This window comes from Vitis riparia, chromosome 13 (genome assembly GCF_004353265.1).
Source record: "Vitis riparia cultivar Riparia Gloire de Montpellier isolate 1030 chromosome 13, EGFV_Vit.rip_1.0, whole genome shotgun sequence".
In the NCBI taxonomy this organism is placed as follows: Eukaryota; Viridiplantae; Streptophyta; class Magnoliopsida; order Vitales; family Vitaceae; genus Vitis; species Vitis riparia.
In genome coordinates, this window is record NC_048443.1 from 12,732,409 (window position 1) to 12,747,688 (window position 15,280).

Sequence of the window (15,280 nt, forward strand, 5' to 3'; positions counted from 1 at the left end):
ATCTACCCTAAATAAAGCCTCGATTTGCTTCCGGTGCGTCATCCCCATCTAGGTTGCTCTTTAGGTCAAAAGACGTCACCTTTAGGCTCTGCGGCCAACTCCTCGCCTTGCGTCTTGCGGTAACTGATTTGCCTTTTAGCTTTGCTGACTCTTGAGAATGTGTTTTCGGCAATACCTCCTTTGCAGAGGTTCCTGATCGCTGAAGCTTTGAAGACGAAGGCGTTGCTGGGCCATCGTTAGAAGACCCTGCTTCAGTTTCATGGACTGGACCCGCACCCGCAAAAGGCCCAATGTTCTTCTCCTCAAAATGGGCCTTAGCAAAACGGCCTTTAAAAATGGCTTCTGGATTTGTTGGCCCGTCAACACTTCCCGCCGTTGGACCCAAACAGTTCTTCCCCCTTCCTTTCTCCATTTTAGTAGCTGAATTTGAAGCTAAAGACTGAGCACGAAAGCGCTGACGAGGCCTCCATCTGTGGTACTCATTATCCCTAGCAGTAGCTCGTAGCCCTTCAACGTTCTTTGGCCTCTGGTAGACGCAACCTTCCGCTGACGTAACTCCGTCCTTGCTGCGATTTGACTCTGGCCTGAGAAGAGCGTCTTCTTCAGCTTCTCCGATGACGGAAACTGCAACCGTAAATGACCAGGCTCCATCTTCCACCTCTAGCAACGCTGGTAGCACGACATTTGGATTCATCTCCACCCACATCTTTACCTTCGACAAGTCTACGAGCTTCAAAGTTTCCTTTGCCACCTTCGTTACCCTCCCCCATTTCTGCAGAATGTACCTCAACTGAATCTCATCCCATAGATGGAAAGGAAGGCCTCTCAGTTCTAACCAACCCCTTCTAAACTTTCCACCCACAACCAAGTTTTCTTTTGGCGACCATCTCCTCAATGCAACAACCCCTCCTCTCACTGTTAAACTCCCTTGGTCTTGAAACCACATAGCTCTCCTTGCAGAATCCACAAAAAAGCATCCCTTGTATTCGGAAATGGGAGTTACCGACACCATCCCTTTCGTGCCCATCATCCTCGCAATACCTTTCCCTACATCAAACCAATCAAGTATTTTTCCTTTACTCTCACAAATTACAGCTCTTGCCCATTTTCCAACTAGCATCGAAGCTCGGTTTCTATGTCCTTCCTCTGCAACCACATCTGCATAGGACCACCCTTCTCTGTACATTCCTTTGCTCACCTGAGACTCATTATCTTTCTCCTTCGAGGCTCTTACAGCCTGATCAGACACATCTTGGACTCTAGAAATCGCCTTCCTAAGGGTTTCCCACCCATTGCCTTTAACACCCTCAGGAACAATTAGCACTAGAGGTTTTCTTTTTGCAACAATTTCTGTGATTTTCATAAATCTCCCTCTACCATTGATGCAAATCTCCATCAAATGCGTCCTCGTTTTGCCCCTCATCTTCCGAGTAAAACCCCTGGAAGCCTCCAACTCCACAGCTTTCTTCAAATGTTCCACCAACCAATCCATCTCCTCCTCACCAAAGCCTAATGAAACAGCATAACCTCGGCTTCTCTCTGTTATTGAAATCCACATTCCCCCATTGATGCCTTCAAACTTAACCTGAAAAGCCTTTCTTTCCACGTCAAATCTTTCCATTACCAGGCCTCTCTTATATTCCTTCAAAGATTCTTCTGGTTCACATGCCCAACTTCACATTCGAACAAAAAATCAATCTTGATGTGAATTATGACATTCTAGAGAATCAACATTAGCTTCCTTAGTTTCCCACTCTAATATTTAGTTATTTACTTTTAAGAGGATTTCTTATTTAGGCTCATATTAGCGTTGATATATAAAAACAAGGGTCTTTTAAGTAATATGATCTTAAGGTTTTGGGATCCTTAGCCGCTCACGATCAAGTTGAGTTCTATAACTCAAAATTGCATCTAAAACCTAATTTTTCCTTTTAAAAATGGATTCCTAAAACCATCAGATAAATGAGATTGATTACCAGTTTAAGATTTGGATTTTTAACCCTTCATACTCCTTATAGCTTTGTTTTTGGGCAAATAATGATAGGGAAGATGAGGATAACTAATGATCAAGAATTACCAAGAATCAGTAGTATCGGGTAATAACCTACCGTATCATTCCCTAAACTAACTCACAAGAATAGGATAAAAAAAAATTGATAAATTGTCACCCAACTAATAATTAATCTCATTGTTATAATAATTTACCCATTGTCCCAATAGGATTCCTAACCCTTAGGTTTTCATGCTTCAAGCCCCAAGTTGGCTCTTAGCCTCTCATGGGGGTGATATCACATTCACAATCCATAATAGGGTAAAAATCCATAATTTGAATCAAAAGAAACTAAAAACAATATATTTAATAAAGAAGAAAAAGAAAACAAATCAAAGTTCTCGTCTTCTTCCACCTTCAATGTCAAACTCTTTGGAAAAAAAATTCAAGATCCCTAAAACCTAGAATTAAGAGAGTTTATATATTATCATCAATTACTTAACATGTGGCACACTCTCATTTGCCACTTATTACAAAATAATTTCCAAAAAATGATTAAAAAATAATAAAATGGTGATTTCTAGTCATATGGGGTCCACTTAGGGCGGATGGAGTGCCCTAGATGCAATTCCCGAGGTAGAGGAGGCGAAACATCAAAATGGCAGTGGGTGAGTTCGAAATTGGTGTCATTTCAAAGTGGATTTCGAATTCATAAGTTGAATAGATACAATTCCCGAGGTAGAGGAGAAAAAACATCAAAGTGGCAGTGGGTGAATTCGAAATTGGTGTCACTTTGAAGTGGATTTTGAACTCATAAGTTGAATTTCGAAATCATTTCAAAATGACCCTCCAACTTGGTGCAATTGTCTTCAAATGGCCATAACTCCTTCATTTCAGCTCCGATTTGCACACCGTTTGAAGCATTGGACTCCTGACTTCCCAAGATTCGAAATGATATATAGTATGCATGAACTCTAATAAGTGCTCCAAATTTTTATTCAAATTCAAAGTATAGAATACCAATAGATTTTTAAGTTCTAAATTTCCATCCAGCTGAATCTTACTTCATGCCTCATTTCCCATATTTTCTTGCCTTATTTCTTACTCCATAATGGTAATTTATCATCTCCAAAACTTATGATATCCTCATCTTGCCTTTCCTTACGGTCCATGAGTCTTGACTCACTTATTTCCTCATTTAGCCCTTTCTTGATATTTCAAAATCTAAAGTGATTCAACTTGCACCATTTTCTTCCTTTGAACCTGAGATAAGTCTCCAAAGTAAAAAATTAAACTCATGCTAGGGCCTTAGCATTGATTTAGGTCAAGTTGGGTGATTTGAATGTCCTTTGGTGCTCAAATAATATCGAATATGTGCCATTAGAGCACATATTTTGGCTCCAATCAGGGCCTAAGCTTGATATTCCCTCACTTCAAACAAAAATTCCTTTACATACCGAGGTTTTTTAGTTTGAGTCCACTTTCTCTAAGTCGATGATGACTAAGCCATATTTTACAGAGAGATCATCTACTCAAGCATCATTCACCGAGCCCACCTATACTGAGATACCACCTTCTCAGGCACCTCATACTCTTGACCATGCTCCTTGGATGGATTTATTTGCCCAAATTAGCTCCCTTGGTACTTGCATGGAGGAGCTTACAGTGGTTAGTGACACACGATTTTACTCTATGGAGGATAAGATAGACCAGTATCAAACTGTGTTCACTTCTCGGTTTGAGTATCTCCAACATAGGATTGATCGCATTGAGGATTGCATGGAGTGTCTGCATAATGAGATGATGGCTTATTTGCATTCCGTGTTTCTACCTCCACCTTTTCAACATTGATGACTAGTTGGAGACCCCTTTTGTTCCTTTTTTATGTTATCAAATGGGGGGATATTTTTAGAATCTAGGAGGCTAGATATAGGAGACTCATATATGAATATCATTTTTTGTTTGGATCGTATATTGCTTATCTTTAGTTACTTTAGCTTATTAGATATATGATGTACTGACTGATACATTTGACATATGATGTATGATATGCCTATAAATTTGATGACTTACATTGGATGTTCTTTGTTGCAATACTCTTTAATATATCTTGATCATCTTGTTTTAAATTCTTAAATATTAATTGTTGATCCATGATTGGTTTGAAGGGGAGATTATTTTTCTCCAAGATAACCAACTTTTATCATCATAAAAAAAATGAGAGATTGTTAACCCAAGATTTCTCCTAATTATGTTCTAATGATAACAAACCATGGTTAAGTTGCTAATTGGTTTGAATTATAAAGAATTTTAGGTGTCAGTTTGGAAATTCATCAAAAAACACAATGCATGCAAGATTAGGACAATTGGAAGACCTTTAATCATAATAAACATATGTAAGATGAATTCATAGATACAATTAGGATTTTCATATCTTTTCATGCATCTTTAAAAACTTGGTTTATGCATTAAAGTTACATTTCAAAACCCAAGTTTTATCAAATAAACCTTAGGCAAATCGTTTCAAAATTGGCATATTAGTTTACCTAAAGATCTTGCCTAAGTGTTAGAAGTGAAAAGAACATAAAAATATAGGTTTTCAGGCCAAAAATGGTGAACCAATCGAGACATTAGCCAACCGGCTAGGGTACTAGTCGATTGATTATACATTCCCAATCAAGGTCTGGTTGAGAGATGTAAAAAATCTTATTTTTCTTCCAATAGCCTTGCATTATCGGTTGAGGGATATGTCTTCCCAGTCAAGGTTCGATCAAGGATCGGTCGAGGCTTAACGATCACCTGCCATGCATTTATTGCCCAATGGCTAGTCAATCAATTGACTCTTAGCTTGACCAGTGGAGGTTGCTTTTTGGCATTTTTGGCTCCCGATTCTAGAAACCTATAAATTGAGAACTCCACTTCATTTATGAGGAAGAGAATACTTGCATTTATTTGTTTACCTACTTGTTCTTGCCTCAAAAGCTCTCATTCTTTCCTTGGTACATTAAATCTCCATTTGCATATTCCTTAGTGCACCCTTGTGATTCATCATAGCACTTGAGTTGTATTTAAGCCTTTGTTGAGCTAGGTTGAGAGATTTAAATTTTTTATTTGAGTGTTAAAAGTTTCAAGTAAGTAAAGACTTGAAGAGATTGTGTAAGAGCCCATTGAAGTTGGAATCCAAGTGTAAAAGTGTTAGTTGAAGCTTCAAGTATAGTGGAACTCTCACTTGGTTATGAGCTAGAGGAGAGTGGACGTTGGCAAAGGGTGTCGAATCACTATAAAATCTGAGTTTGTTCTTTCTAACCTTCTCTCTTTATATTTGTGTTTCCCTTACTTGAATTTGTTGTGTTTGAAAAAGATCTTTTAAAACCTAATTCACCCTCACCCCTCCCTCCTCTTAGGTATTTTCCCTATTAAAATTAGCCTCAATTTTCTCAATATTTTAAAAAAAATTCTCATTAGATAAATAAACTTCAAATCAAGTGAAATTGATATTATTATAGGTTATGACTTTACTATATCTCCCATACACAACTATATTGTTTTGAATTTTCTCACTAAATAAATAGATTTTAAATTAGTTGAGACATAATTAATAATTTAAATTCTTTAATGAATCTTCTAATTTTTAATAATAATGTGAAATTTTAAAAATTGATCCAAAGAATTCCATAATATTATGTACAAAATTTGTATATTTAATAAAAGAACTAAACTCATTTACATATTTTTGTTCTTATGATACCAACTTTTCCCATCAACATTCATAATTAACTATTCACAATCAAGACAATGGTAGGAACCTTGAATTTTTTCATTCAAAATCAAAGTTTAAAACCAAAACCAATGTGAATGCATTTACTATACTATTATTTTAAAATAAAACTTTCAAAATACAGTGTGAAATCATTTATTACATATTATTATAATATATTATTATAATCAAAATACAGCGTGAAATCATTTAGTACATGAAAGTTAAGTTTTTGAAGATAAGCTATTTCAAAATTTTAAAGAATAAACTTAAAATTTTAAAACATCACTTCGTGTCAAGGTGATACCCCCCTTCCAACCAGACAAGGTCTTCCTAACACGCCAATTTTCTAGCAAAAACGGGTTACAAGTTAAGGTTTAAGATTAAAGACTCTAGTTTTAAAACCTGATTTTACACTAAAAATTTTCTAAATAACCCAATCAATTTTTTATTTTTTTTAAATTTGATGGAAACATTATATATAAAGGATCTATGTATATTGCATATATTAACGATTAAAAGAAAACTAAACTACAATTCAAATAATTTTCATTTCCCTACTTTATCTTTTTACCCTTTTTACCCACTAAGGGTAAGAAAAAAGACACAAATAAATTAAATTGAAAATAAAATGAAAACAAAAATTTCATATTTTTTATTGCTGATCATAGAAATTTACAAAGCTAAAGATACAACTTGACACTTTGATCATTCACTTCTAACTTGCTTCTAATTTTCTCCCTCTTGCTTATCTTTCTTCCTCTACGACTTATTTATATTAAAAATGACAAGTGAAATTTAATTCAAGTTATTGGCAATTGGCAGGACAAAATATTTACATAGTGTTCAGAGTTTTATTTAACAATAAATACAAAAATGGTAAAGACTTATGAGATTTAACTTTTCTTTCTTCTTTTACCATCCGTCTGGTCACTTCCTCCTTGTCTTTTTCTTCTCTTTTTTATCACATGCAAAATACGTGGCTTGTACATGGCTTTACTAGTTCTGAACTTCGACTGATACATTAAATTCTTGTAGTTGGAGATGCATTTACTACTTCAATGTTGTCATTGCTGACATCATCCTTCCATTGCTTTTTGCAAATTATAATAACTTTCATGATCAAGGTTTTCCCAAAATGATGCGTCATCGTTGAGGTAAGAAGATGGTTCTGGTATTTCTACACTGAGTTCAATTATAAAATCTTGTTCTTGAGGAGTAATAAGAGGTTTTGGAACAATAATGTGTTCTAAAGGTTTGTTTTTCCATATGGACATGGGTTTTGTTTCTCCAATGAGATGAAATAATTTGTTTCAAGTTGGTCTAAGATCATAAATTTGAAGGGCTCTAAAACGAGTAAAAAATTCTGGAAATTCATTTGGATGGGTCATTTCCTAGTCTGGTTTTTGTTGAGGAATCAATGATTCTTTATTATGTTTTATATAAGCATGGTGATAGGGTGGCACTATCGACCCACCGGTTTGAAATAAAGATGAAATGGTTTCAAAAGTAATGTTTATCTATTTTTCGGTTTTAAAAAGATAGGTTAAAATATCTTTTAATTTTTTGGGGAAATTTTCAGGGATTTGAGATACATTGTTTATAAAATCATTTTTTTAAAATCAAGAACTTTTGTATAAACATTTTAGAACAAAAATGTTGAGATAAAAAACAAGGTATATGGCATATTATGATCCTGAATTTTTCTTTGTTATATATTTAACTTATGTGAATATGTTTGTTGTAAATAAATAAATTTTTTAATTAGTACCCCAGTTCATGGATCAGGGAATTTTAAAAAATGTTTTTATGAACCATGTATCTCAAATCCCTGAAAAATTCCTAGAAAAATTAAAAGATATTTTAACCTATCTTTTTAAAACTGAAAAACAGATAGTCATTTCTTTTGATGCCATTCCACCTTTATTTCAAACTGATGGATCAGTTGTGTCAGCCTATCACCATGTTTATATAAAACATAATAAAGAACCATTAATTCCTCAACAAAAACCAGAATGGAAATGACCCATCCAAATTAATTTCCAGAATTTTTTACTCATTTTAAAGCCCTTCAAATTTATGATCTTAGACCAACCCGAAACAAATTATTTCATCTCATTTGAGAAACAAAAATCATGTCCATATGGAAAAACAAACCTTTAGAACATATTATTGTTTCAAAACCTCTTATTACTCCTCAAGAAAAAGATTTTATTATCGAACTCAATGTAAAAATATCAGAACCATCTTTTTACCTTAGCGCTAACGTATCATTTTGGGAAAACCTTGATGATGAAAGTTATTATAATCTGCAAAATGCAATGGAAGGATGATGTCAACAATGACGACATTGAAGAAGTAAATGCGTTTCCAACTACAAGAATTTAATGTAGCAATAGAAGTTTAGAACTAGTAAAGCCATGTACAAGCCAAGTATTCTGCATGTGATAAAAAAGAGAAGAAAAAGATAAGAAGGAAGTGATCAGACAGATGGTAAAAGAAGAAAGAAAAGTCAAATCTCATAAGTCTTTACCATCTTTGTATTTATTGTTAACCAAACCTCTGAACACTTTATAAATATTTTGATTAAAAAACTATTTTCATTTTTAATAAGACTTAAATTTAATTTAATTAATATCATATAAATTAAATTTATAAATATTTTTAAAAAATCAAAATAAAAAACTTATTTTTAAAAATAAGTTATCTAAACAAGTTTTTGTTTTTTATTTTTAAAAATTGTTTTTAAAAGCAATTTGTTAAACATCCTTTTTTTCATAAAATATATAAAAAAAAAACTATTTATATATATATATATATATATATATATATATATATATATATATTGTGACATTTTGTAATAATAGACCAAATTTAAAAATACACTAAATTTAAAATTATAATATATTTAGTTGGAATACGTTTTTTCATTTAAAAATATTGATAATTTTATTTGTAAATTTATGTTTGTTTTGGATTAAAATATTATATAGAATGCATAGTAAGATAATTAAAATTGATTTATTAATAATAATTTTATTTTAATTAATATATGTAGTATATATTAACTTATGTGTGAAAGCTTTATAGAACAAGTGGTACTAGTGAACTAAACCCATGTTTGGTGTTTCACCAAATGAGACCCTCACCTATTTATAGACAACCAAGGAACTCTTTGAAACTCACAAAGGTTCCTTACATCTCTTAAATTCTTTAGAATTCTCTATACAAAGGCTATTTACAAGAATTTACAAGATGATTTTGGAACTTTCAATAACACTATACTCTTTTCTCATGTCTTTCTTCCCTTATGTAGAGATGTGTGGGTATCTCTAACCTTCTCCAAATTCTTCCACACTCTTCTATATAAACTTAACAGAGGGTCATTTGAGTAGATGGTGACATGCGTTATTTAATTAAAGGGGTTTTGAAAACCCAATTTTGAAATTTATCCTCCCACTCTTTTTTAGCCTCATTTTGGATAAAAATACCCTCATTTTTTTCTAGTAAAAATAACCCTTTTTTTTTAAAACTTATATGTAAATACTTGAAATGACAAATGACATTTATGTCAAAAATGGGTTACTTTTCAAGAAAAAACATGAGAAGGGTTAGATTCACAATTTAGGGATTATTTTATCTCTTTTAACCAAATATTTCTTGTGACATTTAGCTTAAAAGCTATCCCACATCAAAACATGAGGAGAAAAAATTATGAATATATTGAGGACCCCACCTTAGTGGACCATAAGTATGCTTGGGTTGTGGGTGACTGGAAACAAAATTGGTAACATATTTATAAAAGTGGTACCTTATGTTTCTCACAATACCCGCTAAATAGAAACATTAAACTAAAAGCCCATATAAAATGAGCACCTAGGAAAAAAAATACCATATGCAAATAATGAAGAACCATAAGAACTGAATTTACCTAGGATGCATGTGCACCCATAAGAAATTGTAGAGCCACCTATTAATAGTAATGGAACTTTGTGTAAAGTTTCCTCTCTTGATATGAGTTAACACCACCCTGGATCACTTAGAGCTTATTTGGCGGAGTTTTTAAAAATTGTTTTCTGTTTTTAAAAACAAAAAACAGTTTTTAAAAACTCATGACACTATTTGGCTATTGTTCTCTATTTTCAGTTTTTAAAAACAAAATGAAATAGAAAACAACTTTTAAAAAACAAGTAAAAGTTGTTATCACCGGTTTTTAAAAACAATAAAAACACACTATTTTTTAAAAAACAAAAAACAGTTTTTAAAAACTCATAACACTATTTGGTTATTGTTCTCTATTTTCAGTTTTTAAAAATAAAATGAAATAGAAAGCAACTTTTAAAGAACAAGTAAAAGTTGTTATCACCGGTTTTTAAAAACAATAAAAACACACATATACTCAATTATTTCTCTTCAACTTATAACTATTTTTTTTTTCATTAAGCAAATTAACTCCAAATTAAACAAGACTTAATGTGTTAGATTTGTTAACAAGTCTATTAATTTTTAAAAATAAATTAAAACTTAAATAACAAACTCATTAATACAAAAAATTTACAAACAAAAATTGGTTTAAAACAACTCTATTGTTTCTTTTCTATATAAAATTATTATTTTTCGTTTTTTTTTATTAGGCAAATGAACTCCAAATTAAATCAGAGTTAGAGTGTTGGATTCATTAACAAGTCTAATAATTTTTAAGAATAATTTAAAACACAAATAATAAACTTATTAATACCATAAATTTATGGATAAAAACTAGTTTATAATGCTCTATTTTTATTTTTTGCATATAATTAAATTTTTATAAATTTTTTCACTGGAATATGAACTTCAAAGCAATTGACACTTTTTATTAAATTTATTAATGAGTTTAATAGTTTTTAAAAATAATTTGGAACTCAAAAATAAATCTAATCATTGAAAAAAAATAAGGAAGGAAAACCAATATACCATGAGTTACGACTTTACTATTTATCCTATACATACAATCATTTAAAAAAATGACTAAGTAAATAGATTATAAATTAAGTAAAAAATAATTAATACTTTATTAATTTTTATGAATAATTGTTGCAATAAAAAACCAATCCAATTAATTATAGATTAAATCAAAACATTCTAGAATATTATGTTTAAAATTAAGTATTAAATGTGTGCATATGTAATAAAAAAAATAAAAATAAAAAACTTGACTTATTTATATGTTAAAAAGTAAAACTTTATTCATTATTTATTTTAAATAAAATATTATTACAATTAGTATTACTCATTTTTAAACAAAAAAAAAATACATAAGTGTTAAAATCCTTATGTTTTTAACATATAATAAAATAGCATATTCTCTACTAAAAATATAATTTATGATTTTATTATAATATTACTATTTATGTTTTACTAAAAACTATTTATTTATTTTAATTTATTTGTAATTACAAAATTATTTTTATTTTCAATAAGACTTTAATTTTTTAAAAACAAGCATAAGAAATCATGGTTAAACAATAAATTAATTAAAGTAATTATTTGACCTGTATTAAAAATGAATATTAAAATTATTTATCTTATAGTAATTTTTATTTCACTAGAATAAAAAAAATTGTTTCATAGTTAAACAATATATATATTTATTTTTAAAACATGCATAATCATATATTTAATTTTTATTTTTTAATAAGACTTAACTTGAATTTGAATTCATATCATTATAAATTAAGTTTTTAAAAATTTTATAAAATAAAAGTAAGACTTTATTTTTAAAAACAATACAAATTCTTTCTTCCAAACAAGTTTTTTGTTTTTTGTTTTAAAAAACTGTTTTGTAAAACATCTTGCCAAACACCCCTTGCTTTTAAAAAGTTTTGAAAAACTGTTTTTTGTTCTCTATTTTGAAAACAATATTTAAAAACAAATTTTAAAAACCACGGCCAAATGGGCCCTTATACTCCCCATTTTTCTTTAAAGAAAGTCTCCTTTGTTTTACACGCTTTAAAAGTTGGAGATATGAGCTTCAATCTGTGTCTTTGATGGCAGCAAGAAGTCTGAGAATGATACGAAGAGATGCTCCTGTAATAAAGCCTCCACTTGGTGCCGTTCCACACCCTGATGAATGGTTAACTGCTATTGAAGCTGCAGGAGAGTTACTTTGGATTCTTTTAGAAAGATTAGAAAAGAAATTTTACAGATGCCAACAGTGCTTCAATTTCAACTTGTGTGGCCAAACACATCATTGTTGCGTGGCACCACCTTGAGTGCACATACACGAACCCGTACAACTTGCATCTGTTCAGTGTCCTGTTTGTGCATCTGGACAGGTGATGGGTCAGGCCTAGAATTGTTGTTCACTTGTTCCTATCTTGGATCTCATTTTCGTAGTGTAGCATGATTCATGCTCTTTTGCTAACCCCTCATTAACGGTTACCTTTCATCTTGTTACAATCTTATATAAGATTGTTTAGTATTAACCCTAAGCACTAAAGTTATTAAATAGAATTTAAGTTAACAAAATGTTGATGCGTGTGGACACTTTTGTCCCAAGGTTCTTGAAATGAACTCTTAGACACCAAAAATCTAAAGCCTAAACCTAAACCTCCATGACAATGCAAGCTAAAAATTCTAGACATTCTATTTCTTATATTAGTGGCTACTGCACAGTTCCCTTCCGTGCTTAAATGAGACAAAAAGGAATTACATCCCATAATTTTGAAAATGGGCTAGTAATGAATGTGCGAATTATATACTAGTCTTAAGTTTGATCAAACATATTCAAGTTTTATGGATTTTGCAGGTGAGGAAGAAGGTTAATCAAGAGATAGGATTGTTGGATTGTATAAAAAGGTTTCAACCTAACCATTCTTTAGTTGTAACTAATCTTGAAACTGTTGGGATTTTATTTCTCTTGGATCTTCGGTAATAAACCGAAGACGTGATTCGGAATGTGGTCCACATCATTCCATCAATTTAGGAACGAAGATTCATGCTCATCGCATCACTACCCCTTTTTCTATGCAGCAGACTCCGTGATGGAGAGAGTCTTTAAAAAGGGGCAGAACACTAATGGGTAAGGTCTCCTAAGCCTGCAATATCTTTCGGTTTTTCAAAACACCATTTAAGTGGAGGTTGAGAAAGGTTTAGAAGTACCTGAAACCTGAAAATTGAAAAACACATTTTAACCTATAAAATGACAATGGTGGGAGGTACGTTTTCGATCGTTTTATAATTCCGCTTATGACCTAATTGCTATTTAATGATTGTTATAGCATGTTTAGATTATTTTTGTTCATTAGAAACTTGTACCAATTCAAACATATGATACCAATTCCTGAGAAACATACAGTACGACTTCTATCAAAGAGACCACAGAGTCACAGTCATGGCCCATTAAGGTGGGTTCCTCAATATATTCACCACCATTTTTTGTCTTCTTGTTTCCCTCCCTTGAGCTTATATAAGACCTTCGATGCTAATGGAGAGAGTTCCTAAGGTGCGCAACCACCACCAACCAGGAGGTTCGACGAACCCAAGCACTCAAGCATAGGTTTAGTTTGCTTGTACCACTAAATCAAATCTCCTGTTCTATAAAGCTTTCATATAGAGGTTAATATATACTAAATAAATTAATTAAAATAAAATTATTATAAATAAATCAATTTTAATTATCTTACTATACCTTATATATAATATTTTAATCCGAAACAAATATAAAATTATAAATAAAATTATCAATATTTTTAAATGAAAAAACTTGTTCCAATTAAATATATTATAATTTTAAATTTAATTTGTTTTTAAATTAGTTATATTATTAAAAAATGTCACAAAATACATTTTATATATATTTTTTTTAGGAAAAAAATTGAACATGTATATTATTTCTTATTTATTACTTTTTAAAGTTTTTTCTCTAATTTTCATAAGTTTTGATTATTTTTTTACACACCAATATTTTATGCCAAAATATTTATTGATATTTATAATATATCCATAAAATCAAGTTACCCATATATCTTTCAAAATTGACATTTTCATCCTTGGTTCTACCTTATTAGAGTAATTATCGATAGTGGTAGCTTAAAAATGACAATGTTTATGATGGATGCACTTTGTGGGACAATAAACTAGATTAAGAGTGCGTTTAATAGTGATTTTACAAAGTGTTTCCCACATTTGTAACACTTGAAAATTTTTATTCTTCAAATATTAAAAATGCTAGAAACAGTTCTTATAATCACTGTCAAACGCACTCTAAGAGTGAGTTTATGAGTGATTCTATAAAGTATTTCTAACATTTCTAACACTTGAATAATAAAAATTTTCAAATATCAGAAATACTAAAAGCGCTTCTTAAAATCACCGTCAAACAGACTCTAATATTGCAGTTGGTAGTACTTGTGAAAGTATTTTCTTTGGAACTATTTTTTGGGAGAATTATCTGTAAGCATTTCTCAAAGAAAAAAAAAACACTATAAGAGAATTTTCAACCTTAAAAGTAATTTTTCATATTTTTAAAATTTTATCAAAATTTTAATTTTTTTCAAAAACACTTTTTTTTAAGGTAAAAACACTTTTAAATTCAATGTCAAATGGACTTTTAGGCTGACACATTATGGTAGTCAAATGGGCGAATCTTATCAATTTGATTTTGATAAGCTCCTACGCATGTGAGTCTAAGACCTTTAGGCCTATACTCTTGCTAGTAAAGGACTTAAGTTCTTTTTCATGTCTAACCCCACTAATGCTAGTATTCTAATGGTAGATAATCCCAATCCACTGAAACACCCTCCAAGAATTAAGCTCTGAATCGGCTTTTAGAGGCACAACGCCTAATTCTCATAATTTAGTAGGAATAATAATTCAAGAGACTGCCTGGAGATAGTTAAGAAACCATGGAAAATAAAGAATATGTTTATTGTGCAAGATTGAAGTCCATTGTATGCATACAGCACCTACTCATAGGCAAAGGAGGGGAAGTATATTCTCCGCCATATATCTTTTTGTTCCTAATGAAATATATACAAAGACTGAACCTAGTTAAAATATTATTACTAAAAATATGACATTCCCAACATATTCCATCCTACATTCCCATTCAATCGCATCGTGCCTACTAATTCTCCTCCTCTTGACGTCACTGCCTTGGATTGCTTCATACTTCAATTTGCCCATGCCACTTTCAGTATCCCTTGTGTAAATCCCATTTTGTGCCTAAACAACTTGCATTCCTCATGACTGTTTTCTTGTCCCACGCCTACAGTCAGTCCCTATATCATATATTTAGCCATCCATCTACTCCCCATTCCTTGATCAATGACCAATCCTCTTCTCATTTGTTCACTACATGATTCAAAGCCGCGGTATTAAGCATTGACTTGGAGGATCTTGAGGTATATTGATCTTGGCATGATGGTTAAAATTGAATATTTTAATGGTTTGAAATTGAGAATCTCATAATTGGATTCATCATACCCAGTATCAGACTTACTGCAACTAGTGTTGAGGTGGATAGGTCGACTCGGCCTATACTTTGAACCCTG